Source organism: Leiobunum rupestre, chromosome 1 (assembly GCF_980474605.1).
Source record: "Leiobunum rupestre chromosome 1, qqLeiRupe1.1.hap1, whole genome shotgun sequence".
Lineage (NCBI taxonomy): Eukaryota > Metazoa > Arthropoda > Arachnida > Opiliones > Sclerosomatidae > Leiobunum > Leiobunum rupestre.
The window spans coordinates 38,377,739-38,392,240 of record NC_143384.1 but is presented as its reverse complement, the minus strand read 5'-3'; the positions used below and the strand labels follow the sequence as shown (position 1 = coordinate 38,392,240).

The window sequence follows — 14,502 nt, the reverse complement described above, 5'->3', positions numbered from 1 at the left end:
TGAGAGTCAGATATCCTTTTTTTTTTTTTTTAAACCCTTTATTCACAGTATTAAAATTACAATACAATCATAAAGATTGAAGGTTATAAAACACAAAATAGAATTAAGGACAAGCAATCAACAAGCATTCTATTCAAATATTTTGTTTAACATGTTGTATAAGAATAAATCTGACGGTAAATCTAAATGTAATTTCTGTTGCTTATAACGACATTCTAGTTTTAAAACTGCATGGAATTTCTTTTGACACAAAAAATGATTAAATTGAATATCATTAAAAGAACAATAACACCGGTATAACCAAATTTCTCTTTTCATTACAGCACAAAGGAACTGGACCACTGTCCAAAACATTTTAGAGTTATGCAAGTCTTTGTGAATTAAACCAAAAATAAGGAAAGAATTTCGCGTATACGAAGAAACGCCATATAAATCACGATTAAGTTCCAAAATATCACAGAATAGCCAAGTCCATAATTGAGAAACCACGGGGCACGTTACGAAGAGATGTTCTACCGTCTCTGAGTCTATCCGACAATATATGCACGTATCATCCGGTACCACTAGAGCGTGCACCAAACGCGACTTCACCGAGAAACCATGATGAATGAGGCGTAAATTTATGGCAGAGAGCGAAGGACCCAAAAAATTGGATCGCACGAATTTCCAGCGAATCCGTTGAAGAGGGCCACCGAAAAAGCGACGTCAGCGTTCTTCTCCACTCGACTCGATAGACGATGATTCCGCGAACGCAGCGTAAATGGGCCTCACTGCGATAGCGAGAGACACCTTTTCGCCCGACACGTCAATAACCGATAAACCGACCTCGTGCGCGACCGGAGGGCGACGCAATTGACGCCCCCCTTGTTGAATGCTCATGGACCAAATCGGAGGAACTGCATCAATAAGTTCTTGGTAGAGTCGCAAGACCCGAGACCGAGGCAAAACGAGCGATGAATCGGCTGTAGCGTCGAAACACGCCTGTGGCGGCAAGAACCCGGGGACGTACTCGTAACACAGATCGCGTACTGTCCGAAAACCCGCTTGCGAAAAAAACCCACGCTCGAGACGACCGAAATGTGGCAACGACAGACGCGGATTTAAAAAAAGCGGTTCATCCAAAAAATTCGAGAGAGCGGGAAAGGTCCAGCCATGAATGTGCTGAAAATCCTTCCAAGCAAGCAGCATGGAAACATACCGAGACGGAAGACCGGCGGCGCAACGAGAAGTGATAGATAACCGGAAAACGTGTAGGCCCAATTGCAAGGCGCCGCCATAAAGATTAAGAATCTGCGACGAAAGATCCCGAGCGAAAACCGGAGTAGTCTCTGCAAACAACGTAAGAGCTTCGCGAACGCGAAACGCCTTAACTTTGGTACAAATGTCTACTAGCCCGAACCCTCCGATCAGCGTTGGCCGAACAAGACTCTCATAGGCGACCAGATGAGGGCCATTGCCCCAAATAAAGTTCAAAATAGCTTCCCGAAATTGACGAAGCCAAAAAGGCGAAATATCGACTGTTTTTAAAATATGCCAGAGCATAGATGCAGCGAGCACATTGACAACCAAAACTTTGCCAACGACCGAGAGAGTACGACCTTTCCAAGACCGTAAGACCCGAGAGAACTTGCCATAGCGCTCCTCCCATTGAAGGCGAGCCGAATGCACAGAATCGTAGTCTATCCAAATACCGAGAATTTTCAAAGGTGAACTAGAAAGCGTTACGCCGCTGATCTCGATAGGGTCCCGACCATGATATAGACCAAGCCATTTCGCGTGGCACTTTGACGGGTTCAATTTCGCTCCGGAGGCTTGACCGAAATCCGCAAAAACGTCGCAGATCGCGGGAATCGCGGCCGCTGTTGAGGTTACAACCGTGGTGTCATCCATATGTTGAAAGAGAGTCGGCAAAACCGAATGCGCGGATAACCGTACCGGCGGGATGGATTCGTGCGACGTGACCGCGGAAAACAGAGGTTCCGAGGCTAAAACATATAGCAGAGGGCTAAGCGGGCACCCTTGGCGAACCGACCGCCCTAACGAAAAGACATCAGTCAAATGACCATTGACTTTGACACAGGCCCTGGAACCCGCGACAAAAGCTTGAATCCACTTGCAGAAAAACGGGCCAAACCCCATGGCCGCTAAGAGCTCAAATAAATATGGCCATGCCACCCGGTCGAAAGCCTTCATAAGGTCCAGCTGGACCATAATGCCACCCTCTTCGCGAAGGCGGAGGTTCTCGGCGACATCTGACAACAGTCTCGTGGAGGTAGAAATGTCCCGACCACGAACCGAACCCGTTTGCGTAGATGACGTAATGTTCGGCAAAAGCGACGCTACTCGGAGAGCAAAAACTTTGGATAAAATTTTATAATCAGTATTGAGTAACGTAATAGGCCTCCAGTTCTTTAAAAGAGTTAAATCCCCAGTCTTGGGCAAAAGGCTAATAAGACCTATTTTCATGCTGCGCGGAATTTGACCCTGGTCACGGGCGATATGGGCTAGGCGAAGAAAGTCATCCTTAATAAGCGGAAGAAAAAACCGCCAAAACTCCACCGTCAAACCATCAAGTCCCGGACTCTTATTGGGCTTCATAGTCCCCAAGGACCGCTCGAGTTCCTCCCAGGTGACAGGCAACTCAACCGCGTCACGATCAGCTTTCGATACCCGGTCCCGGACCCGATTGCTAAAACTTCGACTCTGGGCCTCGCAAATAGGCTCCTGAGTATAAAGGGCATTATAGAAATCAAAAATTTGCTGACGGATGAGACGCCCGTCGCGAAAGACCTCTCCTGATGGAGACACTAAACGACCAATCGATTTGATACTCTGACGATGAGTCTCCAGGCGCAGAAAATAGCGCGTGGGCCGCTCACCCAATTCTTTAAAATCCGTCTTAGCGCGTACGACCTGGCCACGAAGCACCTCAGAATCGAAATCCGCCAATGCCTGCTTAGCGTCCAGCAACTCCGGCAAACAAGTAAGATCGGACGCGTAGCGAGACTCGAGGTGAGAAATCCGAACCAATAAAGCAGCGCGAGAACTTCTCAACTTCTGAGCGCGAGCTTTGCCGTAGAACATGGCGTAATCCTTAATACAAACTTTAAGATTTTCGTACCATTGAAAAATATCTACACGGTACTCGACGGTGTCGCGACTCCGATCAACAATACGCTGGATGCCCGTACGGAAGCGCTCCTCTTGAAGTAACGTAGAGTTAAACGCCCAGACCCCAGGGCCGCGCTGGACGCCACTGGGATCAAAGACGAAAGACACGGCCTTGTGGTCAGAAAAAGGAACATTCAAGATTAGATTCCGCGAACAATTATGCGCATCCGTTGGGCGAATAAATAAATAGTCAATCCGCGACATGACAAAGTTCCCGAATACGAAACCGGAACGAGTATAATCAAAATGATCGGCGTGAGAAGCCCTCCAGGGATCATAAAGATCAAGACTGGTAAGCCAAAGCTTAAAACTCGTGGGCGGAACGGCGGAACGAAGATTAGAAACGGGGCGACGATCGAGAGATGAGTTTAAAATATCATTAAAATCCCCCGCTATAATCGGACGAGGTAAAAGCGAACACCACAACTTCGCCGAAGACATAAAAAGAGAACGCGACGGCGCGTCATTCGGAGCGTAAATATTCGCGAAATCCATAGGAACATCGTCAACAACCGCGGAGACGGAAAGAAATCGGCCGCAGTCGCTTCGAAAAACTCGCGAAGGAACAATATCCAGCCCAGCCCGAAAGCAGGTCGCTACGCCGCAAAAAGTAGTAGTAGGGTCATTATCCCAAAAAACGCGGCCGCGAAAAATTTTCCGAAAAGTACTCACATGTTCATTCGTCCAGTGTGTCTCTTGTAAAAAAACCACATCATACGCGTCCATAAAAATAAGCACTTCCGACATCTTATTAACATTCCGAAGACCATTGACGTTAAGAGAGACGATTTTTAATGGCATTAAAGGAACCGGGGACAGGCGTGACAACAGTTGGCAGGGACGTAGAAGGCAACTTGGCAGGTGCGATGGCATTCGATTCCGTAGAGTAGACGTTCGTCTTCTTAGGAGGAGGCTGGCGTTTATCAACATCCGAGCCACTCGTCGAAGTCAAGAATCTCTTACCAACGTCCTTCGTAACGTGCTTGGGAAATTTTGGCCGATCAACATTGTCGCCCCCCTGGGCAACCATGCCTTGAGAGGACTCTTTGTCTGAAAGAACCTGATCAGTAGTCAGGCACGCATCCTGTTCTTCGACCATCCTATCAGCGACCGTATCCGCGGATTCAACAACTTCAGAGCGAGTTGGACAGGAACGAGCCACATGACCTTGCTTCTTACAACGAAAACAGATAAAAGAGGGACAGTCTTTATACAGGTGGCTCGAAGAGAGACACCCATTACAAACTTTACTCTGAGAGGAGTGACGAACCTGATAAAAAGTCTCCCGACCTAAAACGTCTTTGATCTTTAGACCGTACGGTAACGAACTGACACATTCGGCAAGGCGAACCTTGACCGAACGAATTCCAAAATAAATTCCGGCGTCATTTTTAGTCCAGATAATTTCGCCACGCAACTCACATTGTAAGCTTTCCAATTTCTCCTTCACCGCTTCGTCACTCACAAACTCAGGTAAACCATAAATATGGACAATAACTGTTTTCCTCGCTATCCCAGACACATCAAAACGCGTCTCTCCTACTTCGATCCCAGCATCAAGACACAATTCCGCTTCTTCCTCGCGTAAGAAGGTGACGTAATAGCCACCCTCCGTAGCAACAACCGACGAGACCGTATTAGGCCCGTAATCCAAAATACATGCCGTTAAAATTTATTGCTTCGAAACTTCTTTCACGGCGCATTCCACGAAAATGGAACGTTTTAAAACATCCATCCTGGATTTCAGAAGAAAACCCAGGAGGGCACAAAAACGAAAAATAAACTGCGCGAATTAGTAAATTTTAAATTAAACAAACAAAATGTTAGAGAAAGAACCGAAACTAAGGCTTAGCGAGCAGGCGAGGAGAGCAAAGAAAAACGAACCGCACTCTCCAAAAAACCAAACGCGACTCCCAGATATCCTAACCACTAGACGAAACCGGACGATGCATAGTGTAAATAACTAAGGAAATCCTTGCTTTCTTTGTTGAAATAATAGGAAGTGGATTGAACTAAAATGGAAACATTCCGATGCCGGAGTTTGAACCCGGGCCTTCTGAGTGAGAGTCAGATATCCTAACCACTAGACGAAACCGGACGATGCATAGTGTAAATAACTAATGAAATCCTTGCTTTCTTTGTTGAAATAATAGGAAGTGGATTGAACTAAAATGGAAACATTCCGATGCCGGAGTTTGAACCCGGGCCTTCTGAGTGAGATTCAATTAGATATCCTAACCACTAGACGACACCGGACGATGCATAGTTTAAATAAACAATGAAATCCTTGCTTTCTTTGTTGAAATAATAGGAAGTGGATTGAAGTAAAATGGAAACATTCCGATGCCGGAGTTTGAACCCGGGCCTTCTGAGTGAGATTCGATCAGATATCCCTTTTTTTTTTTAATTATATCATTAAAAAATACACAACGCGTGTATTTTACAAAGAAGCATTATGCAACAATTGACATAATATATAAAGAGAAAAATTCACGAGTAAGAAATGACAAATCGGTCAGAAAAAAGCAACGAGAATACAAATAAAGATATTAAAGAGATAACAGCGAATAAAAAATTTCATCCTACGACACATCAAAGAAATAATAGGTACAAATCTTGTACGATCATTCATTGCATTCTGGTTTTAGTAATAATAAACGAAAATAGGCAAAAATAAACATCGAACAGCATGTAAATGAGAGAAATAATTGAAAAAAACCGTATTGAAAATAACTAACAAAGAATGATTCCCGACATAACAAAGAAAAGGCTGTAATACATTCAGAAAAGTGACCATCGTAATTCCGTAACTTATTGCTTAAAACCGTAATCATCCGGGATCACAAAGTCCTTATACAGAGGACTGGTAACAGGCTGACCCTGATACCGACACACCCGGGCGTAATATTCGTTCTCTGAAGATGGAGGCCAGACAACCTCCTTAGGCCACCAATCAGGCCGGCGATGACCCTCGAAAGGGACCAGAGGCATTTTAGAGGGAACTTTCTTTACTTTCGGAGCAGAGCCAGAAGAAGACATTTTCTTTCCGAAATCACCATCACTAGACGACAACGAATGCTTAGCACCCCGACGCGGATCAGACTTGAGACCGGCGCCGACGACTGAAGACTCACCGCCACCAGCCCGGACCGAAGAACCCTGAGGAATAGCGACTGAGACAGGATCAACGACCATCGCGTCACCGTCCGCACCACCGACAGCCGCCGTATCAGAGTCGCGGGACGCCATACGGGGCCAAAGTGGACACTCCCGAACAACATGACCCTGCTTCTCGCACTTGAAGCACTTGAAATCCGGACAATTGCGATAAATATGGTCAGGAGAATAACATTTATTACATATTTTCAACTGAGAATCATGTCGGACAGCGTAAAACTTCTCCCGACCAACAGCATCGGCAACTCGTAAGCGATATGGTAATGATGACAGACTCTCAGATAAGGTAACACGAACGGTACGAAGTCCGCAATAGAATGATGCCTTTCGATGCCAAACAAGCGGACCCTTGATTTCACAGCCAAGCGACGTTAATTTGGATAAAACGGCTTCATCAGTCACAAACTCAGGTAAGTCCGAAAAGGCGACAGTCACAGTCTTGGCAGAAACGCTTGAAATTTCATATATCTCACCGTCAATATCCAAGCCCGAATCAATAACGCCCTCGACATCGGCCAAAGTCTTCAAGGTGAGAATGTAACCACCCTCATCACAGACAACTAAAGCAGATGCACAATCGAGACCAAAGTTCGCAATCACCGCCGTAGACACAACTTCAAAACTTGGTAGATTTCGTTTAAAATCAATAAAAACCGATCTCTTGAATGCGTCCATCCTGGGTAGAAACACCCAGGAGGGATTACCAAATTAATAAATTAACAACTATAGATTTAAATGCACGAATAATAACCGAAAGAAAAATAAATTGGTAAAATACCCCGCTTAGGCTTAGCGCGACGAAAACACGGAGCGCAAAATCGAACGACCTGCACTCTCCAAAAGCTCGAACGCAACTCCCGATCAGATATCCTAACCACTAGACGACACCGGACGATACATAGTTTAAATAACTAATGAAATCCTTGCTTTCTTTGTTGAAATAATAGGAAGTGGATTGAAGTAAAATGGAAACATTCCGATGCCGGGGTTTGAACCCGGGCCTTCTGAGTGAGAGTCAGATATCCTAACCACTAGACGAAACCGGACGATGCATAGTGTAAATAACTAATGAAATCCTTGCTTTCTTTGTTGAAATAATAGGAAGTGGATTGAAGTAAAATGCAAAAATTCCGATGCCGGGGTTTGAATCCGGGCCTTCTGAGTGAGAGTCAGATATCCTAACCACTAGACGACACCGGACGATGCATAGTTTAAATAAACAATGAAATCCTTGCTTTCTTTGTTGAAATAATAGGAAGTGGATTGAACTAAAATGGAAACATTCCGATGCCGGAGTTTGAACCCGGGCCTTCTGAGTGAGATTCGATCAGATATCCTAACCACTAGACGACACCGGACGATGCATAGTTTAAATAACTAATGAAATCCTTGCTTTCTTTGTTGAAATAATAGGAAGTGGATTGAAGTAAAATGGAAACATTCCGATGCCGGGGTTTGAACCCGGGTCTTCTGAGTGAGAGTCAGATATCCTAACCACTAGACGAAACCGGACGATGCATAGTGTAAATAACTAAGGAAATCCTTGCTTTCTTTGTTGAAATAATAGGAAGTGGATTGAACTGAAATGGAGACATTCCGATACAGGAGTTTGAACCCAAGCCTTCTGAGTGAGAGTCAGATATCCTAACCACTAGACGACACCGGACGATGCATAGTTTAAATAAGCAATGAAATCCTTGCTTTCTTTGTTGAAATAATAGGAAGTGGATTGAAGTAAAATGGAAACATTCCGATGCCGGAGTTTGAACCCGGGCCTTCTGAGTGAGATTCGATCAGATATCCTAACCACTAGACGACACCGGACGATGCATAGTTTAAATAACTAATGAAATCCTTGCTTTCTTTGTTGAAAAAATAGGAAGTGGATTGAAGTAAAATGGAAACATTCCGATGCCGGGGTTTGAACCCGGGCCTTCTGAGATTCGAACAGATATCCTAACCACTAGACGACACCGGACGATGCATAGTTTAAATAACTAATGAAATCCTTGCTTTCTTTGTTGAAATAATAGGAAGTGGATTGAACTAAAATGGAAACATTCCGATGCCGGAGTTTGAACCCGGGCCTTCTGAGTGAGATTCGATCAGATATCCTAACCACTAGACGACACCGGACGATGCATAGTTTAAATAACTAATGAAATCCTTGCTATCTTTGTTGAAATAATAGGAAGTGGATTGAACTAAAATGGAAACGTTCCGATGCCGGGGTTTGAACCCGGGCCTTCTGAGTGAGAGTTAGATATCCTAACCACTAGACGACACCGGACGATGCAAAGTTTAAATAAACAATGAAATCCTTGCTTTCTTTGTTGAAATAATAGGAAGTGGATTGAACTAAAATGGAAACATTCCGATGCCGGAGTTTGAACCCGGGCCTTCTGAGTGAGATTCGATCAGATATCCTAACCACTAGACGACACCGGACGATGCATAGTGTAAATAACTAATGAAATCCTTGCTTTCTTTGTTGAAATAATAGGAAGTGGATTGAACTAAAATGGAAACATTCCGATGCCGGGGTTTGAACCCGGGCCTTCTGAGTGAGAGTTAGATATCCTAACCACTAGACGACACCGGACGATGCAAAGTTTAAATAAAGAATGAAATCCTTGCATTCTTTGTTGAAAAAATAGGAAGTGGATTGAACTTAAATGGAAATATTCCGATACAGGGGTTTGAACCCGGGCCTTCTGAGTGAGAGTCAGATATCCTAACCACTAGACGACACCGGACGATGCACTGTTTAAATAAACAATGAAATCCTTGCTTTCTTTGTTGAAATAATAGGAAGTGGATTGAACTAAAATGGAAACATTCCGATGCCGGAGTTTGAACCCGGGCCTTCTGAGTGAGATTCGATCAGATATCCTAACCACTAGACGACACCGGACGATTCATAGTTTAAATAACTAATGAAATCCTTGCTTTCTTTGTTGAAATAATAGGAAGTGGATTGAAGTAAAATGGAAACATTCCGATGCCTAGGTTTAAACCCGGGCCTTCTGAGTGAGAGCCAGATATCCTAACCACTAGACGAAACCGGACGATGCATAGTGTAAATAACTAATGAAATCCTTGCTTTCTTTGTTGAAATAATAGGAAGTGGATTGAAGTAAAATGGAAACATTCCGATGCCGGGGTTTGAACCCGGGCCTTCTGAGTGAGATTCGATCATATATCCTAACCACTAGACGACACCGGACGATGCATAGTTTAAATAACTAATGAAATCCTTGCTTTCTTTGTTGAAATAATAGGAAGTGATTTTAACTAAAATGGAAACATTCCGATGCCGGGGTTTGAACCCGGGCCTTCTGAGTGAGAGTCAGATATCCTAACCACTAGACGAAACCGGACGATGCATGGTGTAAATAACTAATGAAATCCTTGCTTTCTTTGTTGAAATAATAGGAAGTGGATTGAACTAAAATGGAAACATTCCGATGCCGGGGTTTGAACCCGGGCCTTCTGAGTGAGAGTCAGATATCCTAACCACTAGACGACACCGGATGATGCAAGGTTTAAATAAACAATGAAATCCTTGCATTCTTTGTTGAAATAATAGGAAGTGGATTGAAGTAAAATGGAAACATTCCGATGCCGGAGTTTGAACCCGGGCCCTCTGAGTGAGATTCGATCAGATATCCTAACCACTAAACGACACCGGACGATGCATAGTTTAAATAACTAATGAAATCCTTGCTTTCTTTGTTGAAATAATAGGAAGTGGATTGAACTAAAATGGAAACATTCCGATGCCGGAGTTTGAACCCGGGCCTTCTGAGTGAGATTCGATCAGATATCCTAACCACTAGACGACACCGGACGATGCAAGGTATAAATAAACAATGAAATCCTTGCATTCTTTGTTGAAATAATATGAATCGGATTGAACTGAAATGGAAACATTCCGATACAGGGGTTTGAACCCGGGCCTTCTGAGTGAGAGTCAGATATCCTAACCACTAGATGACACCAGACGATGCATAGTTTAAATAAACAATGAAATCCTTGCTTTCTTTGTTGAAATAATAGGAAGTGGATTGAACTGAAATGGAGACATTCCGATACAGGAGTTTGAACCCAGGCCTTCTGAGTGAGAGTCAGATATCCTAACCACTAGACGACACCGGACGATGCATAGTTTAAATAAGCAATGAAATCCTTGCTTTCTTTGTTGAAATAATAGGAAGTGGATTGAACTAAAATGGAAACATTCCGATGCCGGAGTTTGAACCCGGGCCTTCTGAGTGAGATTCGATCAGATATCCTAACCACTAGACGACACCGGACGATGCATAGTTTAATTAACTAATGAAATCCTTGCTTTCTTTGTTGAAATAATAGGAAGTGGATTGAAGTAAAATGAAAACATTCCGATGCCGGGGTTTGAACCCAGGCCTTCTGAGTGAGAGTCAGATATCCTAACCTTTAGACGAAACCGGACGATACATAGTTTAAATAAACAATGAAATCCTTGCTTTCTTTGTTGAAATAATAGGAAGTGGATTGAAGTAAAATGGAAACATTCCGATGCCGGGGTTTGAACCCGGGCCTTCTGAGTGAGAGTCAGATACCCGAACCACTAGACGACACCGGACGATGCAAGGTTTAAATAAACAATGAAATCGTTGCATTCTTTGTTGAAATAATATGAATCGGATTGAACTGAAATGGAAACATTCCGATACAGGGGTTTGAACCCGGGCCTTCTGAGTGAGAGTCAGCTATCCTAACCACTAGATGACACCGGACGATGCATAGTTTAAATAAACAATGAAATCCTTGCTTTCTTTGTTGAAATAATAGGAAGTGGATTGAACTGAAATGGAGACATTCCGATACAGGAGTTTGAACCCAGGCCTTCTGAGTGAGAGTCAGATATCCTAACCACTAGACGACACCGGACGATGCATAGTTTAAATAAACAATGAAATCCTTGCTTTCTTTGTTGAAATAATAGGAAGTGGATTGAAGTAAAATGGAAACATTCCGATGCCGGAGTTTGAACCCGGGCCTTCTGAGTGAGAGTCAGATATCCTAACCACTAGACGAAACCGGACGATGCATAGTTCAAATAACTAATGAAATCCTTGCTTTCTTTGTTGAAATAATAGGAAGTGGAATGAACTAAAATGGAAACATTCCGACGCCGGGGTTTGAACCCGTGCCTTCTGAGTGAGAGTCAGATATCCTAACCACTAGACGACACCGGACGATGCAAGGTTTAAATAAACAATGAAATCCTTGCATTCTTTGTTGAAATAATAGGAAGTGGATTGAACTGAAATGGAAACACTCCGATACAGGGGTTTGAACCCGGGCCTTCTGAGTGAGAGTCAGATATCCTAACCACTAGACGACACCGGACGATGCATAGTTTAAATAACTAATGAAATCCTTGCTTTCTTTGTTGAAATAATAGGAAGTGGATTGAAGTAAAATGGAAACATTCCGATGCCGGAGTTTGAACCCGGGCCTTCTGAGTGAGATTCGATCAGATATCCTAACCACTAGACGACACCGGACGATGCTTAGTTTAAATATCTAATAAAATCCTTGCTTTCTTTGTTGAAATAATAGTAAGTGGATTGAAGTAAAATGGAAACATTCCGACATCGGAATGTTTCCATTTCAGTTCAATCCACTTCCTATTATTTCAACAAAGAAAGCAAGGATTTCATTAGTTATTTACACTATGCATCGTCCGGTCTCGTCTAAAGGTTAGGATATCTGACTCTCACTCAGAAGGCCCGGGTTCAAACCCCTGCATCGGAATGTTTCCATTTTACTTCAATCCATTTCCTATTATTTCAACAAAGAAAGCAAGGATTTCATTAGTTATTCACACTAGGAATCGTCCGGTTTCGTCTAGTGGTTAGGATATCTGGCTCTCACTCAGAAGGCCCGGGTTCAAACCCCGGCATCGGAATGTTTCCATTTTAGTTCAATCCACTTCCTATTATTTCAACAAAGAAAGCAAGGATTTCATTAGTTATTTAAACTACGCATCGTCCGGTGTCGTCTAGTGGTTAGGATATATGATCGAATCTCACTCAGAAGGCCCGGGTTCAAACCCCGGCATCGGAATGTTTCCATTTTACTTCAATCCACTTCCTATTATTTCAACAAAGAAAGCAAGGATTTCATTAGTTATTCACACTATGCATCGTCCGGTTTCGTCTAGTGGTTAGGATATCTGGCTCTCACTCAGAAGGCCCGGGTTTAAACCCCGGCATCGGAATGTTTCCATTTTACTTCAATCCACTTCCTATTATTTCAACATAGAAAGCAAGGATTTCATTAGTTATTTGAACTATGTATCGTCCGGTGTCGTCTAGTGGTTAGTATATCTGATCGAATCTCACTCAGAAGGCCCGGGTTCAAACTCCGGCATCGGAATGTTTCCATTTTACTTCAATTCACTTCCTATTATTTCAACAAAGAAAGCAAGGATTTTATTAGATATTTAAACTAAGCATCGTCCGGTGTCGTCTAGTGGTTAGGATATCTGACTCTCACTCAGAAGGCCCGGGTTCAAACCCCGGCATCGGAATGTTTCCATTTTACTTCAATTCACTTCCTATTATTTCAACAAAGAAAGCAAGGATTTCATTAGTTATTTAAACTTAGCATCGTCCGGTGTCGTCTAGTGGTTAGGATATCTGATCGAATCTCACTCAGAAGGCCCGGGTTCAAACTCCGGCATCGGAATGTTTCCATTTTACTTCAATCCACTTCCTATTATTTCAACAAAGAAAGCAAGGATTTCATTAGTTATTTAAACTATGCATCGTCCGGTGTCGTCTAGTGGTTAGGATATCTGACTCTCACTCAGAAGGCCCGGGTTCAAACCCCGGCATCGGAATGTTTCCATTTTACTTCAATACACTTCCTATTATTTCAACAAAGAAAGCAAGGATTTCATTGTTTATTTAAACTATGCATCGTCCGGAGTCGTCTAGTGGTTAGGATATCTGACTCTCACTCAGAAGGCCTGGGTTCAAATCCCTCTATCGGAGGGTTTCCATTTCAGTTCAATCCACTTCCTATTATTTCAACAAAGAATGCAAGGATTTCATTGTTTATTTAAACCTTGCATCGTCCGGTGTCGTCTAGTGGTTAGGATATCTGACTCTCACTCAGAAGGCCCGGGTTCAAACCCCGGCATCGGAATGTTTCCATTTTAGTTCATTCCACTTCCTATTATTTCAACAAAGAAAGCAAGGATTTCATTAGTTATTTGAACTATGCATCGTCCGGTTTCGTCTAGTGGTTAGGATATGGGGGTTCGCTGCTAGGTTTGGTAGTGAACGGTTCGTCTTTTTTCGCTCCGTTTTCGCTAAGCCTGTTTGCCGCCTTTAAGTTGTTATTTTAGTTCAAGTTTTTTTTTTCTTCTCTGTTAAAACCTTTTTTATCTAGTTTCGGTTTCTTGCGGGTGATTTCCCTCCTGGGTCTTCTGATCCAGGATGGATATTATTAAACGGTCGGTTTTTGTGGATTTTGAAGGAAAATTACCGAAGTTTGACGATGTTGCGGAGGCGGTGAAAATTCAATATGGTTTGGATGCGGTGAAATCTGTTGTTCCGTCCACGGGCGGCTACATTTTGGTATTTTCGTCTGAAACTTTGATTAATGATGCGATTGACACTGGGTTGGAGGTAGACAGCATTACTTATGCCATTTCGAGCGTCACCAAAAAAACTGTTACGGCAAATTTTTTCGGCCTTCCGGATTATGTTACTGATGAGGCGTTGCTGGCGAAGTTGACGATGATGGGCTGCGAAATCAGAGGTACGATTTCGTGGCGGGAAAAAGCCGGGTTCTATTGTGGTATCCGATCAGTCCGTTTGACGCTCCCGGAAGGTAAATCAGCTTTACCTTACAGTCTTCGAGTTCCGGATGTCTTAAATAGAGAAAATTCTTACCGTGTCACTCATGAATCGCAAGTTAAAGTCTGTAATATGTGTCTGGCATCCGATCATTTATATAAGGATTGCCCTCAATTTATTTGCCGTAAATGTAAAACACAAGGTCATGCTGTGCGTAATTGCCCTACTTGGGAACGCCCTGCAGTGGAGATGAAGGGACAGGAGCGTGGACAACCCCCTGTCATTGTCGCGGGGGGAT

General features: G+C 43.3%; 14 non-coding genes across 14 annotated transcripts; 3 read left to right on the top strand and 11 right to left on the bottom strand.

Moving 5' to 3' along the window:
* Positions 1-7,322: 7,322 nt before the first annotated feature.
* TRNAE-CUC (transfer RNA glutamic acid (anticodon CUC)) lies at positions 7,323-7,394 on the bottom strand. Its single transcript has one exon. It is a non-coding gene; the product is annotated as a tRNA-Glu (tRNA).
* Positions 7,395-7,476: 82 nt separating this feature from the next.
* On the bottom strand, positions 7,477-7,548 carry TRNAE-CUC (transfer RNA glutamic acid (anticodon CUC)). The gene has a single exon. It is a non-coding gene; the product is annotated as a tRNA-Glu (tRNA).
* Positions 7,549-7,788: 240 nt separating this feature from the next.
* TRNAE-CUC (transfer RNA glutamic acid (anticodon CUC)) lies at positions 7,789-7,860 on the bottom strand. The gene has a single exon. It is a non-coding gene; the product is annotated as a tRNA-Glu (tRNA).
* Positions 7,861-8,566: 706 nt separating this feature from the next.
* On the bottom strand, positions 8,567-8,638 carry TRNAE-CUC (transfer RNA glutamic acid (anticodon CUC)). Its single transcript has one exon. It is a non-coding gene; the product is annotated as a tRNA-Glu (tRNA).
* Positions 8,639-8,878: 240 nt separating this feature from the next.
* On the bottom strand, positions 8,879-8,950 carry TRNAE-CUC (transfer RNA glutamic acid (anticodon CUC)). Its single transcript has one exon. It is a non-coding gene; the product is annotated as a tRNA-Glu (tRNA).
* Positions 8,951-9,032: 82 nt separating this feature from the next.
* TRNAE-CUC (transfer RNA glutamic acid (anticodon CUC)) lies at positions 9,033-9,104 on the bottom strand. The gene has a single exon. It is a non-coding gene; the product is annotated as a tRNA-Glu (tRNA).
* Positions 9,105-9,656: 552 nt separating this feature from the next.
* On the bottom strand, positions 9,657-9,728 carry TRNAE-CUC (transfer RNA glutamic acid (anticodon CUC)). Its single transcript has one exon. It is a non-coding gene; the product is annotated as a tRNA-Glu (tRNA).
* An 82-nt stretch (positions 9,729-9,810) lies between these two features.
* Positions 9,811-9,882, bottom strand: TRNAE-CUC (transfer RNA glutamic acid (anticodon CUC)). Its single transcript has one exon. It is a non-coding gene; the product is annotated as a tRNA-Glu (tRNA).
* Positions 9,883-10,900: 1,018 nt separating this feature from the next.
* TRNAE-CUC (transfer RNA glutamic acid (anticodon CUC)) lies at positions 10,901-10,972 on the bottom strand. The gene has a single exon. It is a non-coding gene; the product is annotated as a tRNA-Glu (tRNA).
* A 544-nt stretch (positions 10,973-11,516) lies between these two features.
* Positions 11,517-11,588, bottom strand: TRNAE-CUC (transfer RNA glutamic acid (anticodon CUC)). The gene has a single exon. It is a non-coding gene; the product is annotated as a tRNA-Glu (tRNA).
* An 82-nt stretch (positions 11,589-11,670) lies between these two features.
* On the bottom strand, positions 11,671-11,742 carry TRNAE-CUC (transfer RNA glutamic acid (anticodon CUC)). The gene has a single exon. It is a non-coding gene; the product is annotated as a tRNA-Glu (tRNA).
* Positions 11,743-12,856: 1,114 nt separating this feature from the next.
* On the top strand, positions 12,857-12,928 carry TRNAE-CUC (transfer RNA glutamic acid (anticodon CUC)). Its single transcript has one exon. It is a non-coding gene; the product is annotated as a tRNA-Glu (tRNA).
* A 240-nt stretch (positions 12,929-13,168) lies between these two features.
* Positions 13,169-13,240, top strand: TRNAE-CUC (transfer RNA glutamic acid (anticodon CUC)). Its single transcript has one exon. It is a non-coding gene; the product is annotated as a tRNA-Glu (tRNA).
* Positions 13,241-13,476: 236 nt separating this feature from the next.
* Positions 13,477-13,548, top strand: TRNAE-CUC (transfer RNA glutamic acid (anticodon CUC)). Its single transcript has one exon. It is a non-coding gene; the product is annotated as a tRNA-Glu (tRNA).
* Positions 13,549-14,502: the final 954 nt, after the last annotated feature.